The sequence below is a fragment of the Oncorhynchus nerka genome, linkage group LG10 (genome assembly GCF_034236695.1).
Source record: "Oncorhynchus nerka isolate Pitt River linkage group LG10, Oner_Uvic_2.0, whole genome shotgun sequence".
Lineage (NCBI taxonomy): Eukaryota > Metazoa > Chordata > Actinopteri > Salmoniformes > Salmonidae > Oncorhynchus > Oncorhynchus nerka.
This window is the reverse complement of record NC_088405.1, coordinates 29,653,830-29,678,829: the sequence shown is the minus strand read 5'-3', so window position 1 is coordinate 29,678,829 and position 25,000 is coordinate 29,653,830. Positions and strand designations below refer to the sequence as shown.

The window sequence follows — 25,000 nt, the reverse complement described above, 5'->3', positions numbered from 1 at the left end:
ACACACACACACACACACACACACACACACACACACACACACACACACACACACTCACACTCACATACACACTCACACACTCTATATCTCTCTCTCTCTCTCTCTCTCTCTCTCTCTCTACCTCTCTCTCAATTTCAATTCAATTTCAATTTAAGTGGCTTTATTGGCATTGGAAACATATATTTACATTCCCTAAGCAAGTGAAATAGATCAAAAGTAAAAGTGAAATAAACAAAAAATGAACAATAAATATTACACTCACAAAAGTTCCAAAGAATGTCATATAATGTCTATATACAGTGTTGCAATGATGCGCAAATGGTTATAGAACAAAAGGGAAAAGAAATAAACACAAATATAGGTTGTATTTACAACGGTGATTGTTCTTCACTGTCTCTCTCTCTCACACACACACACACACACACACACACACACACACACACACACACACACACACACACACACACACACACACACACACACACACACTATTATTGAGGCCTCACTAGACAGAAGAGGTAGGCTATACACTGTATTGTTGCCTCTAGCAACCACATCACTCTGTGTCTCACTCCCTTGTCTCTTTTACTCAGACCAGCTCCTGTGGCATGTGACATGATGTCAGATAATAGCCAATCCCTAGGGCCCAAACAACACAACAGAACCCAGCTCTGATTTCCACCACCAAAACTGATAGTGAGCCATTTATTTCTCATTTGATCCTTCATCATGTAATTCCCAGTAGCAAAGAGCGCTGTCACATGTCAATACCCAGTAGGAATGGATTCTCTGATGGAACTGGGGCACTGAAAAGACTGTCTGGCAGTTGATTGACTGGTACATGCTGATGCCACAGAGCCTATCGGGAAGGTGTAAGTAATAGACTAGTCATAACTCAAAGTGCAGATTTCACTTTATGCTGACATTGAAAAATGCACCCATATTTATGTATCGGCATAGATTTAATCGGTTTGGCCAATTGACAATAATGAAATGCAAATCAGACTCTGTTTTTCAGCTGTATTGATGAAATACCAGAGTCTGGAAGAACATAAGCCACAGATCAATATAGACTGTTACACGAGATAAGGAGCCATACGGTAGTTCCTATGGGAGAACAAAGCAACACTGTGTTCAATATTTTCTAAGCACAAGCAATTCATTGCATTTAAACAAATAGGCTACCTGATATGGTATAAAAAGTCCAGAAAAGCAACATCACTGTCAGAGAATGTGTAACCTAGGCTAATCTCTGTGATGCCCAAAACCATGTAATGACTGTCAGAGAATGTGTAACCTAGGCTAATCTCTGTGATGCCCAAAACCATGTAATGACTGTCAGAGAATGTGTAACCTAGGCTAATCTCTGTGATGCCCAAAACCATGTAATGACTGTCAGAGAATGTGTAACCTAGGCTAATCTCTGTGATGCCCAAAACCATGTAATGACTGTCAGAGAATGTGTAACCTAGGCTAATCTCTGTGATGCCCAAAACCATGTAATGACTGTCAGAGAATGTGTAACCTAGGCTAATCTCTGTGATGCCCAAAACCATGTAATGACTGTCAGAGAATGTGTAACCTAGGCTAATCTCTGTGATGCCCAAAACCATGTAATGACTGTCAGAGAATGTGTAACCTAGGCTAATCTCTGTGATGCCCAAAACCATGTAATGACTGTCAGAGAATGTGTAACCTAGGCTAATCTCTGTGATGCCCAAAACCATGTAATGACTGTCAGAGAATGTGTAACCTAGGCTAATCTCTGTGATGCCCAAAACCATGTAATGACTGTCAGAGAATGTGTAACATAGGCTAATCTCTGTGATGCCCAAAACCATGTAATGATGAACAGGTATGTCATCAAACTTGAAGCCTATTTGCCTGCAACTAATCCACAATCTGAGACAGAGTCTATAGGCCTATACGTTTCCTGCTATAGGCTACTGGTTTACCTAGCTACCATATATATTTCTCTATCTCTTTAAATTGTAGTGTTTGCTCAATTGGTCTGGTGAGGACAACCTGCAATTTAAATTCAAAAGTCCCGACAATAATTTAGAACCAAAGCAAACGTCTCTTCATCTCGCTCTCTCTCTCTCTCTCTCTCTCTCTCTCTCTCTCTCTCTCTCTCTCTCTCTCTCTCTCTCTCTCTCTCTCTCACTCTCACTCTCTCACTCTCTCTCTCTCCCCAACTCTCTCTCTCTCTCTCTCGTTAGGGTGAGTTCATCTCCATCCTCAGCGGACACTGACGTGTTCCTCTAGCATTATGACAAAGTATCCCTCTTTTTCCTCCCCTTTTCCTCCACTCTCTTTCTCTCTTCGTCCATTCCAGTCTTCCCCGTCCCCTTTCTCTCCACATCGCAGTTTATCATCTCTCTGCACTGAAGCTCCTGCACCTGCTTCTCACCACTGCCCGCTAGACACCGACTCAACCAGCATCCAACCCCGGGAATGATACCCTTTCTCTCGGACACTACGGGAGTAGAGGCCAGTGGATAGGTCTGCTTTTTGGTCTGTTTCAAAAGCTATTTGTGGTTTATCGGAAAGGCTGTGGGCTGAAGGCATGTTAAGAGGTATTACCTGTTGTTTTTAAGGGGTTCGTTTCGTCGCTCTGTTGTTCGAGGGATATGATCGTCTCCACTTTTATCCGGGAGGAGACTCATCAAACGGTCCCGACCGGACGCGGACGTGACTATGTTTACATAACTCTAAAGGGGATGAATTTGGAGATTTATGACAGTTTATTGGAGATAACAAGAAACAAAGTCCTCATGTCAAAATAATGGTCGTATGTGGTCATTAAAATTATTTTGGAGAGTGCAAATTGTCGCCGAACGTTCGTATAATGCTTGGGTGTGATGAAGTGAGGTAAAGTGAGTGCACAGCTCAGATGTTTATCCCCTAACTTCGGCAAGATGAAATCGCTCTTCTACAGCCGCTTCTTCATCTTCCTGCCCTGGGTCCTCATCGTCATCATCATGATCCATATTGACACAAGGACGTCCGTCCGAAGTCCAGCCCTGGGCCGCGGAGGGGGCGCACATAGGCAAGACAGAACCAGCCCACCCCAGGCCAACCGCTCCGCTCTCCCGGCAATCTACGCCATCACCCCGACCTACAACCGGCCAGTCCAGAAAGCTGAACTTACCCGGCTCGCTAACACCTTCCGCCAGGTTCCTCGCTTCCACTGGATAGTAGTGGAGGACTCGACTGTGCGCACGGAGCTGGTGGTGCGCTTTCTCGCCCGCTCGGGGATGCAGTACACACACCTGAACATCTTTACGCCCCGCCGGTTCAAACGTACCGGGATGCCCCGTGCTACTGAGCAGAGGAACACGGCTCTCTCGTGGCTGCGGTCACATCGCTCCATCAAGGACGTGGGGATAGTATTCTTCGCCGATGATGACAACACATACAGTCTGGAACTGTTTGAAGAGGTAATAATAAATCAACGACAGACCCATAGCATGACATTATCAACAGACCAAAGCTTAGGGACAGTTCGACATTTACTCGAAAATCCGCAAAAAAATGATTACCACCACAAATAACTATAATTGTAGCAACCCGGTATTTATAAACGTGAATATCTACCACTTCAGCATGGTTTTGTAGCACAGTAGATTCCATGCAGGGCTACTGAATAGAAGGTTGAATGGTTCGCCGACCACCAGCTCTGTTCTTATCTCATTACACCATGATCAGAGCGGGCTGCAGACAATGATCAGCTAGGGGGAAATCCGATCATCATTATATAAAATACTGTATATGCAACGAATTTTGCAACCACCAATTTTCTGTGCCCATTCACCACCCATGATCAATGAGCAACGGAAAACTGCATATGCTTCACACCTCTAGTGCTTCATCATGGTTTGCGTTTTCAACATCACAATCAAATAGAGTATGTCAATAACAAACAAAAAACTCCCTACTCAGTATCAATGGCTTGGCTTTACAATCTCTGAAACTTCATTAAACATTCTGGTGTTTTGTAACAGATTGTCTCTTTCCATTCATCAAATGGCCATGGGCAGTTTGAATGCTGGAGTTATGTTAGAGTGGAGTGGATGAAAGTGATCAGGTAGTACACACAGGAGACTTGTGAAGTAGCCTACCTAATCAGGCTGATTGTGTTTCTGCCACACATCAAAGGTAATACATTTGAAAAGTGAAATGGCAAATGTTAAGGCTATATTGAAGCATTAGGTAGGTTCTGGATCCCGGGTCAGCAACTAGGTTTGGCCTAGGGCCAATTCTTTTCTGAGCTAATAGTTGGCGGATCAAAACATAATTAGCATGATAGCAGCCCAATCCATACAGGCCCTCACTACAAATTGAACAAGATTTGAACACATCTGGTTAGTATATAATCAATGACAATAACATCATCATTTCGATCTGATTACACTGATAAAATGAACAATGGCTCTATTAAATTCGTTTTTTTTATGTCAATTTCTCTGTGCATTGATTGCAGAAAATCAGCTTGCAATCAAGAGAAAATGTAGCTCTCAAAGCCTCAACACAAAGGTGGATAATGAAAATAGGAGTTTCAGGGAAGAATGGACACAGAAATATGCATTCTGACCATATTTCTCCAGTGTCAACACTTTCAAAAGTTACCTTTCCACCCAGAGAACCGACCCAACACAGAACAATGGAAGCTTCAACTGCTGGCTACTTGTCCATTGCTTAATTATGCCGAACCCAACAACAGAAGATAACAAGTGCTTCCCTAAAAGCTGCCTGGGTTTAAACATATTCTCTTTTCAGAAAGTGAATAGCTGATACAGACGTAATAACAGTCATTTTTCTGTCTCCTGGAATATAGAAGCGCGTGGCTCAGCCTCAAAATGGCATGGAGATGAAGCAGCTATATCACCACATGCTTCAGAGTCGCAGCTTTCACGGGTATTGTTTCTAGCATAAGGCATGTGTGATGTCGTGAACATTATGCCATAGTCCAGTCCGTGTATTCGTCCTGTGGAATTCCAGTTCCATGTTTTACAGTAGCCGGGCGGTGGGAGTGAAATGCCATGTGCACTGGGTAATGCCAGGATCCTTCTGAGTAAAGTTCAACGAAAAGTATTTGAACGGCCGACCTCAGTTCTTATAAACATAAGCAATCTAAACAACGATGGATGTTGCAGCATGTTTCTAGCACAAGGCATCACATAGCCCAGCATCATTATAGAACGCTTTATGTAACTAGGGTCCTTTTTACTTATTTATTTTCTAAATATAAAGCTAACAATAGGTAGGCTATCCTTTTTGCCCAGCTTTCTTTAACAAAGGGCATGGCATTCCCTCACCAGTCATATAGATGTCGCTAACCCTCACATAGCCTACCACCTTAATTCAAAGACCTGGTTTTAACCAAACCTTTCACATACACAGAGATATTTAAGGAGTGCATGGTGACAGTAGGCCTATTGGTGGATTTGGCTACCGACTGAATCTGTGGATAGCATAATTGTGTTTGTCAAACCGGTAGGCCTGCCTCTCATTTCTTAAATAGGAAGAAATAGGCTTCAACAGAGCCCTCTTGTTGTTAGTGAAGGCAATTGTTGAAATGAATTAGGCCTACTCAAATGACTTTCAGCACCATTCGCTGTCCACCTCTGTTTGATTATGTCGCGGCCGCTGCCACAAAGCTGTCTGCTGCTCGTCTTATTAGCTCGTTGACTGTCTCCTGCACTCTCTTTTCTCATGAACTGACGTTTAAATTGAACTTTTGCGTTATTCAGGAGGGGTAACCTTTTGTTGGGACATTACTTTTGGATCATTTTGCATCACGTCTCCGAGCTCATTATTATTAAAACATTCTTAATGTTTTTTTTTAATGTGTGGTATAATTGCTAGTTAACACAAACTATTGGAATCAGTGACACGTGCAATGACACATCTGGCCTCTCTGCTGCCCATCACTTATTCTTCTATTTTCTCATGGCTTTATATTGAAATTGGTGCAGATTTGAATGATTTTGTGTTTCTGCACAAACCACGATTGTCACTATGAACGGAGGTCAGGATAGACTTGTAGACTATATTGACCTGTGGTATAGCAAGCACAGAAAAGCATAGTGCATAAGGGAAGTACCAAAACACCTAGATAGGGGAGGCACATGCAATCAGATGAGAAAATGTGGATATATGGAAGAAATTATAAAGTAAAACCTGCAAAAAGGGGAATGTAAACCAGGGAAAAAACGAACTGTTTTCCCCTGTGACCATTAAAAACAACATATCCCTCCTCAAAGCAAAAACAAAAGTTTGACAGCCCACCCATATTTTGCCCAGATAGCATATGTGTGCATTCAGACACCAGATATGGAAATGAGGCTGGGATATCCTGAAGGGCCGACTCTGGTCTTTGAGGGCCACTGTGTGTGCAGGCTTTAGTTCCAGTACTGATTCTGGATGGAACAAGAACCTGCACTTACAAAGTACATTTCACATTTCAAGTTCCTTGGTGTCCACATCACCAACAAACTAACATGGTCCAAGCACACCAAGACAGCCGTGAAGAGGGCATGACAAAACCTATTCTCAAGAGACTGAAAAGATTGGTGCCAAGCTTCCTGCCATCCAGGACCTATATACCAGGTGGTGTCAGAGGAAGGCCCGAAAAATTGTCAAAGCCTCCAGTCACTCAAGTCGTAGACTGTTCTCTCTGCTACCGCACGGCAAGCGGTACTGGAGCATCAAGTCTAGGTCCAAAAGGCACCTTAACAGCTTCTACCCCCAAGCCATGAGACTGCTGAACAATTAATCAAATGGCCACCCGGACTATTTACATTTGTTTTTACACTGCCCACTACTCGCTGTTTATTATCTATGCATAGTCACTTTACCCCTACCTACATTTACAAATGACCTCGACTAACCTATACCCCTGCACATTGACTAGGTACCGGTACCCCTGTATAGATAGCCTAGTTGTTGTTATTTACCGACTAACCTATACCCCTGCACATTGACTGTACCGTACCCCTACCCTGTATAGATAGCCTAGTTGTTGTTATTTACCTCGAACCTAGCCTAGTTGTTGTTATTTACCTCGACTAACCTATACCCCCTGCCATTGATTTACTCGACTAACCTATACCCTGCACATTGACTCGGTACCCCTGTATAGATAGCCTAGTTGTTGTTATTTACCTCGACTAACCTATACCCCTGCACATTGACTCGGTACCGGTACCCCTGTATAGATAGCCTAGTTGTTGTTATTTACCTCGACTAACCTATACCCCTGCACATTGACTCGGTACCGGTACCCCTGTATAGATAGCCTAGTTGTTGTTATTTACCTCGACTAACCTATACCCCTGCACATTGACTCGGTACCGGTACCCCTGTATAGATACTCGTACCCCTGTATAGATAGCCTTGTTGTTATTTACCTCGACTTGTTATTGTACTAGATAGCCTCGACTAACCTATACCCCTGCACATTGACTCGGTACATACCCCTGTTTGACTCGGTACCGGTACCCCTGTATAGATAGCCTAGTTGTTGTTATTTACCTCGACTAACCTATACCCCTGCACATTGACTCGGTACCGGTACCCCTGTATAGATAGCCTAGTTGTTGTTATTTACCTCGACTAACCTATACCCCTGCACATTGACTCGGTACCGGTACCCCCTGTATAGATAGCCTAGTTGTTGTTATTTACCTCGACTAACCTATACCCCTGCACATTGACTCGGTACCGGTACCCCTGTATAGATAGCCTAGTTGTTGTTATTTACCTCGACTAACCTATACCCCTGCACATTGACTCGGTACCGGTACCCCCTGTATAGATAGCCTAGTTGTTGTTATTTACCTCGACTAACCTATACCCCTGCACATTGACTCGGTACCGGTACCCCCTGTATAGATAGCCTAGTTGTTGTTATTTACCTCGACTAACCTATACCCCTGCACATTGACTCAGCACCGGTACCCCTGTATAGATAGCCTAGTTGTTGTTATTTACCTCGACTAACCTATACCCCTGCACATTGACTCAGTGCCGTACCCCTGTATAGATAGCCTAGTTGTTGTTATTTACCTCGACTAACCTATACCCCTGCACATTGACTCAGTACGGTACCCCTGTATAGATAGCCTAGTTGTTGTTATTTACCTCGACTAACCTATACCCCTGCACATTGACTCGGTACCCCTGGATAGCCTATTTACCCCTGTATAGATAGATAGCCTAGTTGTTGTTATTTACCTCGACTAACCTATACCCCTGCACATTGACTCGGTACCGGTACCCCCTGTATAGATAGCCTAGTTGTTGTTATTTTATTGTGTTACTTTTTATTCCATTGTTTACTTTAGTTTATTTAGTAAACATTTTCTTAATTCTATTTCTTGAACTGCATTGTTGGTTAAGGGCTTGTACGTAAGCATTTCACAGTAAGGTCTACATCTGTTGTATTCGGCGCATGGGACAAATACAATTTGATTTGATTTGATTTGCATATCACTTGTTTGGAGCGAGTCGTCTCTGTGGCTGTGTAATCTTCAATATAATTTCCTGTTGAAATAACCTGATTGACAGCAGGGGCTCGTCTCTCATTAATTGCTCCGGAGATAAGAAGCACATGGGTTTTGCGTTGTGTGTGTGTGTGTGTGTGTGTGTGTGTGTGTGTGGGGGGGGGGGGGGGGGGGGGGGGCTGGGGGTGAAAGGGAAAGAGGAGCATTGTACCCTTATCAACTAGTGACAACTTCAGATATGATATGATTCACACAAGGCCACCTCAAACAATCTCTAAATGTATTCTAACCCCCTGATTTGATTTTGATTTGATTTGATTTGCCATGCCACCAGTTGAACAGAGAATCAGGGTCCGTATGTATCAAGCAAGCATCTCAGAGTAGGAGTGCTGATTTCTCCAGTATGAAGTCGCCCCTAGACACCGTTGTAATACCCTTTATGATTTGTGGAGATGATCCTAAATCTTTGCCTAATGACAAAGTCTACCTAACAAGAGAAAAAACTGCATAAATAAATATATATTGTTTTGGGGGCTTGCCTGTTTTCTATGTTATTTTGGCATTAATACGTATCCCATATCAGTTTGCAAACAGTGCAAAAATATACAGTATATATATATAATTGAGTTAATAAAGCCGCATACAAACATGGTCTCCTTTTTGTTTTCTTGAGTAATCAGCTCCAAAATGCAGGTGTTTCAGCCAAGCTCAGTGCTTTCAGTGGTGGTGTGGCGTGCCAGCAGAAAACAGGAGCATTGCACCGTGATTGGCTCAGTGTTCTGTCACTCATTGGGACCTTACACAATCGCCAAACTTAAGTCCTTTGTAAGGGTAGACATCCAACATTTCAGCCCTTTGGGTTCTGCAATAGTTATATTACAAAGTGCCCTTCCAAGAAGGCTCAAGGTCATTGGCCACAGAAATGACGTCAAATCACGTCATATGTACAGTAGCTTTGATTGGACCGATCATGTCAACATCTTACTTTCACAATCTTAGCTAGCAATCATCATCATGAATCAAGTCTACTGGCAAATCCTGTTAAATCCTTGTCATATGAAGATAAATGATGAAGAGATAAAACGTATCGGTGCTCATCGGCCATTGGACATAAACATTACACAACAATGAGTGGTTTGGAAGGAATCGCTGACTGCAAGCACTGCAACTGGGAAGTCAGGAATAAACAGCCTAAACTGGGAAAATACGTTTTGAACAGTCATTCAATTCGGAATTGTAAATCCGGCATCTTTCTCATTAATGACAGTGGGAGAACTTGCACAATTGGTGGCTGACTAAATACTTTTTTTTACCCCACTGCATGTGTATAGTAGCTAAGAAAGTAATACTAAGTGTATGTTGTGTAGTAAGCTGTTAGTAGCCTATATTTGGTCTATTTTCACCAACGCGATATTGTAAACACGTCGTTCGTGGCCGGTGTTTTGCTTGTTTGCATAAAATAAATTGTACATCTTTGACAGTGCTGCTGATAGTAGTGGTGGAGCTTGGCTTGCACATGCAAATTCAGCACACACAACATTCTATAATAGAATTGTGTAATTTGACGTGTCAAATTAAAAGCTTATTTAAATAGTGTTATGTGACATGTATCTTTTTTGACACACAAAGACTCAAACGGCATTCAATGTGCCTCACCCTAATAATTTGGTCTATTTTCCCCTCTTAATTTCGCCTACTGTTCTAACTTGGTGGTGCACATGCAGCCTATAACCTGCTTTAGAGAAATGTAATCATTGAATATTGTAAGAGCTTTCATTGTCTGTTTATATTGCCCCCCTGATTTGTTTCTAGCGGGGGAAAAAAGTGGGATGCATGCCAGCAAAGCCACTACACAACACAACACTAAACAATATATTAATTACACTATGACCATGACAAACAGCCCATGTTCTGAATTCTGTCGCTGTACATTTCAAAAGTGAACAAATGGTTATATTGACTATGTCCTTCATCGCTCACTCATTAATGTCTTATTCGAAATTACGGATTACCTCTTATCTGCTCGTCGTCCCCTTATACCATAGTTTGTACATCTCAATTGTCAGTAGAAACCTCATTTGTTTAAGCAAGTCAGCCATATCAGCTATGTTTTTTTAAGGAAGTAAATGAGGCTGAATGAACTGTTTTGCTGCCAGACAAGGCTCCGCTGATAGCCAGGTGTAGCAGTGGTAAGGTGTTGGGACTCTGCTGTTGTGACAGCTTTATGTAGGCCCTAACAGTTTGTGGGCACCGTTTGTCACCGTTATAGTACAATTCATGTATTGGTTAGTGTTGTGTTGTGTAGTGGCTTTGCTGGCAGGCATCCCACATTTTTTTGTTTGCCCCACCAAGATTTACATGCTAAAATCGCCACTGGTAAGGGATTATCAACGAGGGGCTATGCGTTCTCTGGAAAATAATCAACGGCATGTTCGCGCTAACGGAGTGGAACAAATCTTCCACAGAGTTGTGTTATTTTCCAGAGAACGCATAGAGCCCTGAGTTGATTATCAATCATTCAATCAAATGTATTTATAAAGCCCTTCTTACATCAGCTGATGTCACAAAGTGCTGTACAGAAATCCAGCCTAATCCCCAAAAAGCATGCAATGCATGTGTAGAAGCAAGGTGGCTAGGAAAAACTCCCTAGAAAGGCCAGAACCTAGGAAGAAACCTAGAGAGGAACCAGGCTATGAGGGTTGGCCAGTCCTCTTCTGGCTGTGCTGGGTGGAGATTATCAGAACATGGCCAAGATGTTCAAATGTTCATAGATGACCAGCATGATCAAATAATAATAATCACAGTAGTTGTCGAGGGTGCAACAAGTCAGCACCTCAGGAGTAAATGTCAGTTGGCTTTTCATAGCCGATCATTCAGAGTATCTCCACCGGTCCTGCTGTCTCTAGAGAGTTGAAAACAGCAGGTCTGGGACAGGTAGCACGTCCAATGAATAGGTCAGGGTTCCGTAGCCGCAGACAGAACAGTTGAAACTGGAGCAGCAGCACGGCCAGGTGGACTGGGGACAGCAAGTAGTCATCAGGCCAGGTAGTCCTGAGGCATGGTCCTCGGGCTCAGGTCCTCAGAGAGAGAAAGAAAGAGAGAAGAGAGAAAGAGAGAGAGAATTAGAGAGAGCATACTTAAATTCACACAGGACACCAGATAAGACAGGAGAAATACTCCAGATATAACAAACTGACCCTAGCCCCCCGACACGAACTACTGCAGCATAAATACTGGAGGCTGAGACAGGAGGGTTCGGGAGACACTGTGGCCCCGTCCGACGATACCCCCGGACAGGGCCAAACAGGCAAGATATAACCCCACCCACTTTGCCAAGCACAGCCCCCACACTACTGGAGGGATATCTTCAACCACCAACTTACCATCCTGAGACAAGGCTGAGTATAGCCCACAAAGATCTCCGCCACTGCACAACCCAAAGGGGGGGGGGGGGGGGGCAACCCGGACAGGAAGATCGCGTCAGTGACTCAACCCACTCAAGTGACGCACCCTTCATAGGGACGGCATGGAAGAGCACCAGTAAGCCAGTGACTCAGCCCCTGTAGTAAGGTTAGAGGCAGAGAATCCCAGTGGAGAGAAGGGAACCAGCCAGGCAGAGACAGCAATGGCGATTCATTGCTCCAGTGCCTTTCCATTCATCCCTTTCATACCATGGCTATAATTGATCATATTTACCTCTAGAAATGTGTTAAACATCCACTGAAGTAGCTAGCAAGTTTACTAAATAGCTACAGTAGTTGACGTGGAAACCAAACATACAGACTTCCTAGTTTTGCTATCCAAACCATCAGTCCCATCTTGCTAGTATGAAAATTGAATTCAACAATGCCAAAAATGTTTTCAATTCGACTTTTGCTTTCAAAAGCAGCTCAAACGTAGATCATGTAAGAATGAAGTATAGCCATTTAATCCTACCATTCAAACATAAGGTGCATGATAGTGATTTATACAATGGGTGGGTCCAAAACTGAATCCTGGTTGGTTAAAACCAGCCGGTGTACCACAGATACATCTATTACGTTAAAATGCCTACTCTGTTCCATCTGACTGCGCAATCCATTGTCTCATCAGCCAAGCCAGACAATTTATAAAGTTGAAGTCGGAAGTTTACATAAACCTTAGCCAAATACATTTAAACTCAGTTTTTCATAATTCCTGACTCTTAATCCTAGTAACATTCCCTGTCTTAGGTTTGTTAGGATCACCACTTTATTTTAAGAATGTGCAATGTCAGAATAATAGTAGAGAGAATAATTTATTTCAGCTTTTATTTCTTTCATCACATTCCCAGTGTGTCAGAAGCTTACATACACTCAATTTTTAATTGTTTAATTTTTAATTAAACAATTAACTATTTTTAATAGTTTAACTTGGGTCAAATGTTTCAGGTAGCCTTCCACAAGCTTCCCACAATAAGCTGGGTGGATTTTGGCCCATTCCTCCTGACAGAGCTGGAGTAACTGAGTCAGGTTTGTAGGCCTCCTTGCTCGCACACGCTTTTTTAGTTCTGCACACATATTTTCTATAGGATTGAGGTCAGGGCTTTGTGATGGCCACTCCAATACCTTGACTTTGTAAACTTGATCTCCACTATAAAAAGCATCTAGACATTATTCACATTTCTTTTAGACATTTAAGTAACAGCAGGGATTTGTATAAACCTTGCTGTTTGTCAGCATTGCTTCAATATTCAAATGAAATCTGTCCGATAGTAATTAACGTGTCTGGAGACGAGACGAGACAGACAGACATGCAGACAGCGTTTCTCAAACAGTCGAAATCATGAATCAGCTGGCTTCCTTTTTATGGATATACAGTGCATTTGGGAAAATATTCAGACCCCTTGACTTTTTCCACATTTTGGAACGTTATAGCTTTATTCTGAAATGGTGTACATAGTTTTTTTTCTCCTCATCAATCTACACACAATACCCCATAATGACAAAGCAAAAGCAGTAAAAAAATATATATATCACATTTACATAAGTATTCAGACCCTTTACTCAGTACTTTGTTGAAGCAACTTTGGCAGCGATTACAACCTCGAATCTTCTTAGGTATGACCCTACATTCTTGGCACACCTGTTTTTGGGGAGTTTGTCCCATTGTTCTTTGCAGATCCTGTCAAGCCCTGTCAGGTTAGATGGGACATATTGCTGTACAGCTATTTTCAGGTCTCTCCAGAGATGTTCGATCGGGTTCAAGTCCGGGCTCTGGCTGGGCCACTCAAGGACATTCAGAGACTTGTCCCGAAGCTACTCCTGCGTTGTCTTGGCTGTGTGCTTAGGGTCGTTTTGTGGTGGAAGGTGAACCTTCACCCCAGTCTGAGGTCCTGAGCACTCTGTAGCAGGTTTACATCAAGGATCTCTCTGTACTTTGCTCTGCTCATCTTTCCCTCGATCCTGACTAGTCTCCCAGTCCCTGCCGATGAAAAACATCCCCACAGCATGATGCTGCCACCACCATGCTTCACCACGGGTATGGTGCCAGGTTGCCTCCAGATGTGATGCTTTGCATTCAGGCCAAAGAGTTCAATCTTGATGTCATGAGACCAGAGAATCTTGTTTCTCAGGGTCTGAGAGTCTTTTAGGTGCCTCTTGGCAAATTCCACTCGGGCTGTCATGTGCCTTTTACTGAGTAGTGGCTTCTGTCTGGCCACTCTACCGTAAAGGCCTGATTGGTGGAGTGCTGCAGAGATTGTTTGTACTTCTGGAAGGTTCTCCCATCTCCACAGATGAACTCTGGAGCTCTGTCAGAGTGACAATTGGGTCCTTGGTCACCTCTCTCACCAAGATCCTTCTCCTTCGATTGCTCAGTTTGGCCAGGCGGCCAGCTCTATGAAGAGTCTTGACGGTTCCAAACTTCTTCCATTTAAGAATGATGGAGGCCACTGTGGGACCTTGGGGACCTTCAATGCTGCAGATATTCTTTGGTACCCTTCCCCAGATCTGTGCCTCGACACAGTCATGTCTCGGAGCTCTACGCACAAATCCTTTGACCTCATGGCCTGGTTTCTGCTCTGACATACACTGTCAACCTTGGGACTGTAACGGCTGTCTTCGTCCTCCTCTGACGAGGAGTAAGAAATGTCAGACCAATGTGCAGCGTGGTACATGTTCATGCTCTTTATTAAAACCAGTTAGAGATAGGGGGCAGTATTTCCACTTTGGATGAATTGCGTGCCCATAGTGAACTGCATCGAAATCTGTCCTAAATGGCTAATATATGCATATAATATTGGATAGAAAACACTCTGAAGTTTCTAAAACCGTTTGAATTATGTCTGTGAGTATAACAGAACTCACAGGGCAGGCAATCTTCCAAACATGTTTTGAAATCCTGAAAGTTGGGGCAACTTTGACGTCATCGCCCCCTCCCTTCCCAACAAGTTATGGATCTGGAAACACTTCCTACGTCTTCCACTAGATGTCCTCATTCAGTAGAATGTGTAATGGAGCATTTGCTGTGAACTTTGACCTAATGGGAAGGAAAGTAGTTGGTGTCGCAAAAGGATGCCATTTTGTTGTGGCGCGTTTGTCTTTGAGTGCTTCGGCTGTTCCAATCAGCCCCAGATGAAAACTAATGATCCGGTTGGAATGCTATTGGATATATATGATTATAACATCCTGAAGATTGATTCTGCACTTAGTTTGACCAGTTTCTTCGACCTGTAATATGTCTTTTGGAAGTTTTGATGCAAAGTTATCCTGGACCAGAAGTCATTTTTTGGGCATGTGAGCTGAAAGTGGTAGCAAATGCTGCTACTTGGACACTAGAATTGAACATTATGAAACAAAACGATTTATTGTTGAACTAGGACTCCTTGCACTACATTCTGATGAAAGATCATCAAAGGTAAGGGAATATTTATGTTGTAATTTTGTATTTCTGTTGACTCCAACATGGCGGAGAAATATTGTTACGTCTGAGCGCCGTCTCAGATTATTGCAATGTTAGGCTTTTTCCGTAACGTAAAAAAGAAATGTGACACAGTGGTTGCATTAAGAACCAGTGTATCTTTAATTATATGTAGAACATGTATCTTTAGTCAAAGTTTATGATGAGTATTTCTGTTATCTGGCGTAGCTTTCTATAATTCCTCCGGATATTTTGGAGGATTTTCTGAACATGGCGTCAATGTAAACCGAGATTTATGGATATAAAATGCATATTATCGAACAAAACATAAATGTACTGTGTAACATGTCATATGACAGTCATCTGATGAAGATTTTCAAGAGGTTCGTGATTTTTGTTTAAATCCTGCTTTTGTGATTTTTATCTTTTGCTGGAAAAAATGGCTACGTTTTTTCTTTGGTTTGGTGGTCTAACATAAATATATGTTGTGTTTTCTCCATAAAACATTTTAAAAATCTGACACGCTGGGTAGATGAACAAGGTGTTTATCTTTCATTTGAGGTATTGGACTTGTTAATGTGTGGAGGTTAAATATTTCTAAAAAATATTTATGTATTCCCTGCGCCACCTTTTCAGCTGAATGGGGGGGTGGAGTTCCCGTAGCGAACACTGAAACCAAAAAATAAAGGACACGTGAAATAACCAACCGAAACAGTTCCGTGTGGAACACACAGACACAGAAAATAAACACCCACGTATGGTTCTCAATCAGGGCCAACGATTGACAGCTGCCTCTGATTGAGAAACATACCAGGCCAAACACAGAAATCCCAAATCATAGAAAAAATAACATAGACAACCCACCCAACTCACACCCTGACCATACTTAAAACAAAGACATAACAAAAGAACTAAGGTCAGAACGTGACAGGGACTTCATATAGACAGTGTGTGTGCCTTTCCAAATCATGTCCAATCAATTGAATTTACAACAGGTGGACTCCAATCAAGTTGAAGAAACCTTTCAAGGATGATCAATGGAAAGCTCAATATCGAGTCTTATAGCAAAGGGTCTGAATACTTGATGAGAAAAACATATAATTTAATACATTTTAGAATAAGGCTGTAACGTAACAAAATGTGGAAAAAGTCAAGGGATCTGAATACTTTCTGAATGCACTGTATATATGTAAATTATTGTTATTTATTTTAAAACATTTGGTCAGGGGCTCCCAAGCGGCCAGGGGCCCTAAGCGACCGCTTATGTCGGTTATGCCTGGGGCCGACCCTGCTATCTGCAGCTCCAAAGATAGGCTTGTGTAAAAATCTGTATTTTTATAGGCTGATAGTCAGCCTGCTCTCTCCACCTTGTCCAGGTCATTACAGAACTCACCTCCGTAGTAATAGTCTGTCATAGAGCATTAATGACCTGTCATATTGTGGTAATAACCTGTCAAACCTGTCATGTTGTTTATTTGAGGATTTCACAGATAGTGTAGCTGTCAAAGCAAGGCTATTTATTTTCTCATAAAGCAATTTTGTATCCAAAATAAACAATATCAAGCTAGACCACATCATAACTGGATTTGTAGAGTCAATGAGCAAAGGTTAACATTATGAAGAGCCTAGTATATTTCATCAATAAGGCTTGAGGGGGTGTGATATATGGACAATATACCACGGCTAAAGGTTGTTCTTAGGCACGACGCACCGGCTATACTACAACTTTCAGCCAATCAGCATTCAAGACTTGAACCACCAAGTTTATAAAGGGAAATAATGCACGCTCTAGAATGCCCTTCTATGTACTGCTCGAATTACGTTGCTAACCAGTTTATAATAGCAATAAGGCACCTTGGGTGTCTGTATTATATTGCTAATATATCAATGCTAAGGGCGTTGTGCATAAGAAATGCCCTTAGCAATGGTATATTTAAGCAATAAGGCACGAGGGGGTGTGGTACTGTATATGGCCAATATACCACGGCTAAATGTTGTTCTTAGGCACAACCCAATTGCTATTACAGTATAAACTGGTTACCAACGTAATTAGAGCAGTACAAATCAATGTTTTGTCATACCTGCATTATACGGTCTGATATACCAAAGTCCCCCTTATCTCAGCCGCTGGTCACCATAGCATCTCCCACCTGTAGCACAAGCAGGTATATCTCTCTAGTCATTCTTTGGCCGCCTCCCAGTTCTCTGCTGCCAATGACTGGAACGAACTACAAAAATCTTTAAATTGGAAACCACTTATCTCCCTAAATGCTTAACACCAATTGCATCTTATTACACCTGTACATAAATAATTTAGCCCAAACAACTGGCTTTTGCACCAATTTTTATTTCTACTTTGCACATTCTTCCATTGCAAAACTACCATTCCAGTGTTTTACTTGCTAGTAAATGGCCTTTTTTGCCTTTACCTCAATTTGTCACATTGTATATAGACTTGTTTTTTTTTACTGTATACTGTATGTTTGTTTTACTCCATGTGTAACTCTGTGTCGTTGTATGTGTCGCTTTATCTTGGCCAGGTTAAATGAGAACTTTTCTCAACTTGCTTACCTGGTTAAATAAAGGTGAAATAAATAAAATAAATAAAAAAATACCATGCCTGTCGGCCAATCAGCATTCAGGGCTTGAACCAGCCAGTTTATAAATGCATATAACACACCCCATCGGCCTTATTGCTTAAATGAAGCACAGTATATTTGCACGGTAGAATTCAATGGCTATAGTTAATTTTTATGTTTGAGATGCTTTTGAAAGCAAAAGTCGAATTGAAAACAGTATTGGTATTGTTGAATTCAATTTTCATAAAAGCATGCTAGGACTGATGGTTTGGCTAGCTAAACTAGCAAGTGTGTTTGTTTGGTTACCACGTCAACTACTGTAGCTATCTAGTTAACTTGCTAGCTACTTCAGTGGATGTTGAACACATTTCTACCAGCAAATGAACACATTTCTTGTGTTAAATGTGTTAAATTATAGCCATGATAATCAGCTCGGGGCTCTGTGTGTTGTCTGGAAAATATTAGAATGCCTAGCCCTCATTGATTATCTCTTACATAATTAATAACACCACCATTTAATTACTGTGACTTAGTGAGTGAGTGGTGTCACTAGCCTTACTGATTTTAGAGTAGCTATTTGATTTGTTGTTTCTCTCTCTTGTGTTAGGGACAGTTCGAAATATACTGGGGGGGGATAGGGGAGGGTTGTCTAACTTTTTTTGCGTGATATATATTTTTATTGGGCACAGGGGAGGGTAGTTCGTTTTTTTCCCTGGTTTACGTTTTCTCTTTTGCAGGTTTTACTTTATAATTTCTTCCATATATCCACATTTTCTCATCTGCTTGCATGCACCTCCCCTATATCAATGGGTTTTTGTACTTCCCTTATGCACTATGCTTTTCTGCACGTTAACTATTACTATACCACAGGTCAATAGTCTACCAGTCTGTCTATCCTGCCCTCTATCCACCATTCATAGTGACAGTAGTAGTGGGTGGATCATTTGTCCGGACCTGAAATATTGCTAACTAGCAATCATATAACACATAAACATTTATTCAAAGGTGCATCAATTTTCAATATGAATCCACAAGAACAAGTAAGAATAGCTGATAGGCAGCTGAGAGGCCAGGTGTGTCATTGCGCATGAAAGAACAGTGAGACACGCAGCTCAAAAAGCTCCCCTATTGATCTTGTTTAGGGACAAAACAATTATCCTACCTAGATTAGCCTACAACACCACAATGCAATGAATAACTGTTTTCAAGTGGGTACAGCATTCTACTCTAGGCTGGAAACCGCAGTGAAAATGTCCTTTGAATAATGGTGCAAAAGCCCTGTGATTTGAATGTTTCATTCCATTTGGATCAGTTGTGGGTCTATTTTCAACAGTTTATAAGGTCTAGAAAGGGACAGTAGCAGGCCAATCTGGCTGTATTTTAACTTCTGATAATGAGATGCTCTGTCTGTTGCAAACCATCATTCTCCTAAGTCGTCCTATAATAACGTGGCCACATTTGCTCCCAGCAGGAAGGCTCTTCCTCACGCACCTAGAACCTAATACTTCAATATAGCCAAAATATTTGTCATTTAACTGTATTACCTTTATATGCCTTCTATTTGAGGTAGATACAGTGGGGCAAAAAAATATTTAGTCAGCCACCAATTGTGCAAGTTCTCCCACTTAAAAAAATGAGAGAGGCCTGTAATTTTCATCATAGGTACACTTCAACTATGACAGACAAAATGAGAAAACAATTTCCAGAAAATCACATTGTAGGATTTTTAATGAATTTATTAGCAAATTATGGTGGAAAATAAGTATTTGGTCAATAACAAAAGTTTATCTCAATACTTTGTTATATACCCTCTGTTGGCAATGACAGAGGTCAAACATTTTCTGTAAGTCTTAACAAGGTTTTCACACACTGTTGCTGGTATTTTGGCCCATTCCTCCATGCAGATCTCCTCTAGAGCAGTGATGTTTTGAGGCTGTTGCTGGGCAACACGAACTTTCAACTCCCTCCAAAGATTTTCTATGGGGTTGAGATCTGGAGACTGGCTAGGCCACTCCTGGACCTTGAAATGCTTCTTACAAAGCCACTCCCTTCGTTGCCCGAGCGGTGTGTTTGGGATCATTGTCATGCTGAAAGACCCAGCCACATTTCATCTTCAATGCCCTGATGAAAGGAGGTTTTCACTCAAAATCGCACGATACATGGCCCCATTCATTCTTTCCTTTACACGGATCAGTCGTCCTGGTCCCTTTGCAGAAAAACAGCCCCAAAGCATGATGTTTCCACCCCCATGCTTCACAGTAGGTATGGTGTTCTTTGGATGCAACTCAGCATTCTTTGTCCTCCAAACACGCCGAGTTGAGTTTTTACCAAAAAGTTATATTTTGGTTTCATCTGACCATATGACATTCTCCCAATCTTCTTCTGGATCATCCAAATGCTCTCTAGCAAACTTCAGACGGGACTGGACATGTACTGGCTTAAGCAGGGGGACACGTCTGGCACTGCAGGATTTGAGTCCCTGGCGGCGTAGTGTGTTACTGATGGTAGGCTTTGTTACTTTGGTCCCAGCTCTCTGCAGGTCATTCACTAGGTCCCCCCCGTGTGGTTCTGGGATTTTTGCTCACCATTCTTGTGATCATTTTGACCCCACGGGGTGAGATCTCGCTTGGAGCCCCAGATCGAGGGAGATTATCAGTGGTCTTGTATGTCTTCCATTTCCTAATAATTGCTCCCACAGTTGATTTCTTCAAACCAAGCTGCTTACCTATTGCAGATTCAGTCTTCCCAGCCTGGTGCAGGTCTACAATTTTGTTTCTGGTGTCCTTTGACAGCTCTTTGGTCTTGACCATAGTGGAGTTTGGAGTGTGACTGTTTGAGGTTGTGGATGGGTGTATTTTATACTGATAACAAGTTCAAACAGGTGGCATTAATACAGGTAACGAGTGGAAGACAGAGAAGCCTCTTAAAGAAGAAGTTACAGGTCTGTGAGAGCCAGAAATCTTGCTTGTTTGTAGGTGACCAAATACTTATTTTCCACCATAATTTGCAAATAATTTCATTACTTCCGGGTTGGAGCGAGCAGTCGCATCCGCACTTCGGTCTGCACTTCGGTCTGCAGGTAGTATAACTTTTCATTACATTTCATTACATTTCATTATAGTACAACGGTTTGATTTGTCTAATCTTAGCAATTTCTTCTTAGCTTGTGTAGTCTAGAGCGATTTTCTAGGTTACCTAGCCAGCTATTGTCGTTCTTTTAACGCAACGTAACGTAATCAACACTGCTAGCTAGCCAGCTAGCCCCTGAATCAACAACGCAGCCACTGCCAGCTAGCCTACAAAGTCAACAACGCAGCCATTGCCAGATAGCCTACTTCAGCAGTACTGTATCATTTTTAATCATTTTAGTCAATAAGAATAGCAGCACTGTAGAAACTATTACCCTCAACTGAACGACTTGATTAGTGTAGTGTTAGCTAGCTACATAGTTGTCTTTGCTGTCTTCGTATCCAAGATAATTGTGTAGTTTAGAGTGTGTAGTTTTTAGAGTGATTATCTTAATTTACCGAGGTTAGCTAGCCAGCTATTTGTCGTCCTTAACGTAGGAGACACTGCTAGCTAGCCAACAGCTAGCCAACGTCTACCGATTAGAACTCAACAACCCGGTCGCATTCCGCCTCGCTCCACAGGTAGTATCACATTTTCATTTCATCTCATTACAGTACAACGGTTTGATTTGTTTGATCGTAGCTAGCTACATAGCTAGCTACATAGCCGTCTCTGTATCAAAGATAATTGTGTAGTCTAGAGCGATTTTCTAGGTTACCTAGCCAGCTATTGTCGTTATTTTAACGCAACGTAACGTAATCAACACTGCTAGCTAGCCAGCTAGCCCCCGAATCAACAACGCAGCCACTGCCAGCTAGCCTACAAAGTCAACAACGCAGCCACTGCCAGCTAGCCTACTTCAGCAGTACTGTATCATTTTAGTCAATAAGATTCTTGCTACGTAAGCTCAACTTTCTGAACATTCGAGACGTGTAGTCCACTTGTCATTCCAATCTCCTTTGCATTAGCGTAGCCTCTTCTGTAGCCTGTCAACTATGTGTCTGTCTATCCCTGTTCTCTCCTCTCTGCACAGACCATACAAACGCTCCACACCGCGTGGCCGCGGCCACCTAATCTGGTGGTCCCAGCGCGCACGACCCACGTGGAGTTCCAGGTCTCCGGTAGCCTCTGGAACTGCCGATCTGCGGCCAACAAGGCAGAGTTCATCTCAGCCTATGCCTCCCTCCAGTCCCTCGACTTCTTGGCACTGACGGAAACATGGATCACCACAGATAACACTGCTACTCCTACTGCTCTCTCTTCGTCCGCCCACGTGTTCTCGCACACCCCCGAGAGCTTCTGGTCAGCGGGGTGGTGGCACCGGGATCCTCATCTCTCCCAAGTGGTCATTCTCTCTTTCTCCCCTTACCCATCTGTCTATCGCCTCCTTTGAATTCCATGCTGTCACAGTTACCAGCCCTTTCAAGCTTAACATCCTTATCATTTATCGCCCTCCAGGTTCCCTCGGAGAGTTCATCAATGAGCTTGATGCCTTGATAAGCTCCTTTCCTGAGGACGGCTCACCTCTCACAGTTCTGGGCGACTTTAACCTCCCCACGTCTACCTTTGACTCATTCCTCTCTGCCTCCTTCTTTCCACTCCTCTCCTCTTTTGACCTCTCCTCTCACCTTCCCCCCTACTCACAAGGCAGGCAATACGCCGACCTCATCTTTACTAGATGCTGTTCTTCCACTAACCTCATTGCAACTCCCTCCAAGTCTCCGACCACTACCTTGTATCCTTTTCCCTCTCGCTCTCATCCAACACTTCCCACACTGCCCCTACTTGGATGGTATCGCGCCGTCCCAACCTTCGCTCTCTCTCCCCGCTACTCTCCTCTTCCATCCTATCATCTCTTCCCTCTGCTCAAACCTTCTCCAACCTATCTCCTGATTCTGCCTCCTCAACCCTCCTCTCCTCCCTTTCTGCATCCTTTGACTCTCTATGTCCCCTATCCTCCAGGCCGGCTCGGTCCTCCCCTCCCGCTCCGTGGCTCGACGACTCATTGCGAGCTCACAGAACAGGGCTCCGGGCAGCCGAGCGGAAATGGAGGAAAACTCGCCTCCCTGCGGACCTGGCATCCTTTCACTCCCTCCTCTCTACATTTTCCTCTTCTGTCGCTGCTGCTAAAGCCACTTTCTACCACTCTAAATTCCAAGCATCTGCCTCTAACCCTAGGAAGCTCTTTGCCACCTTCTCCTCCCTCCTGAATCCTCCTCCCCCTCCCACCCCTCCTCCCTCTCTGCAGATGACTTCGTCAACCATTTTGAAAAGAAGGTCGACGACATCCGATCCTCGTTTGCTAAGTCAAACGACACCGCTGGTTCTGCTCACACTGCCCTACCCTGTGCTCTGACCTCTTTCTCCCCTCTCTCTCCAGATGAAATCTCGCGTCTTGTGACGACCGGCCGCCCAACAACCTGCCCGCTTGACCCTATCCCCTCCTCTCTTCTCCAGACCATTTCCGGAGACCTTCTCCCTTACCTCACCTCGCTCATCAACTCATCCCCTGACCGCTGCTCACGTCCTTCCGTCTTCAAGAGAGCGAGAGTTGCACCCCTTCTGAAAAAACCTACACTCGATCCCTCCGATGTCAACAACTACAGACCAGTATCCCTTCTTTCTTTTCTCTCCAAAACCCTTGAACGTGCCGTCCTTGGCCAGCTCTCCCGCTATCTCTCTCAGAATGACCTTCTTGATCCAAATCAGTCAGGTTTCAAGACTAGTCATTCAACTGAGACTGCTCTTCTCTGTATCACGGAGGCGCTCCGCACTGCTAAAGCTAACTCTCTCTCCTCTGCTCTCATCCTTCTAGACCTATCGGCTGCCTTCGATACTGTGAACCATCAGATCCTCCTCTCCACCCTCTCCGAGTTGGGCATCTCCGGCGCGGCCCACGCTTGGATTGCGTCCTACCTGACAGGTCGCTCCTACCAGGTGGCGTGGCGAGAATCCATCTCCTCACCACGTGCTCTCACCACTGGTGTCCCCCAGGGCTCTGTTCTAGGCCCTCTCCTATTCTCGCTATACACCAAGTCACTTGGCTCTGTCATAACCTCACATGGTCTCTCCTATCATTGCTATGCAGACGACACACAATTAATCTTCTCCTTTCCCCCTTCTGATGACCAGGTGGCGAATCGCATCTCTGCATGTCTGGCAGACATATCAGTGTGGATGACGGATCACCACCTCAAGCTGAACCTCGGCAAGACGGAGCTGCTCTTCCTCCCGAGGGGAAGGACTGCCCGTTCCATGATCTCGCCATCACGGTTGACAACTCCACTGTGTCCTCCTCCCAGAGCGCTAAGAGCCTTGCGTGATCCTGGACAACACCCTGTCGTTCTCAACTAACATCAGGCGGTGGCCCGTTCCTGTAGGTTCATGCTCTACAACATCCGCAGAGTACGACCCTGCCTCACACAGGAAGCGGCGCAGGTCCTAATCCAGGCACTTGTCATCTCCCGTCTGGATTACTGCAGCTCGCTGTTGGCTGGGCTCCCTGCCTGTGCCATTAAACCCCTACAACTCATCAGAACGCCGCAGCCCGTCTGGTGTTCAACCTTCCCAAGTTCTCTCACGTCACCCCGCTCCTCCGCTCTCTCCACTGGCTTCCAGTTGAAGCTCGCATCCGCTACAAGACCATGGTGCTTGCCTACGGAGCTGTGAGGGGGCGGCACCTCCCAGTACCTCCAGGCTCTGATCAGGCCCTACACCCAAACAAGGGCACTGCGTTCATCCACCTCTGGCCTGCTCGCCTCCCTACCACTGAGGAAGTACAGTTCCCGCTCCAGCCCAGTCAAAACTGTTAAGCTGCTCTGGCCCCCAATGGTGGAACAAACTCCCTCACGACGCCAGGACAGCGGAGTCAATCACCACCTTCCGGGAGACACCTGAAACCCCACCTCTTTAAGGAATACCTAGGATAGGATAAAGTAATCCTTCTCACCCCCCCCTTAAAAGATT

At 43.7% G+C, this 25,000-nt stretch overlaps 1 pseudogene; it reads left to right on the top strand.

The window, feature by feature from the left end:
* Positions 1-2,298: 2,298 nt before the first annotated feature.
* LOC115135120 (galactosylgalactosylxylosylprotein 3-beta-glucuronosyltransferase 2-like) overlaps positions 2,299-25,000 on the top strand; it is a 40,786-nt pseudogene continuing 18,084 nt past the window's right edge.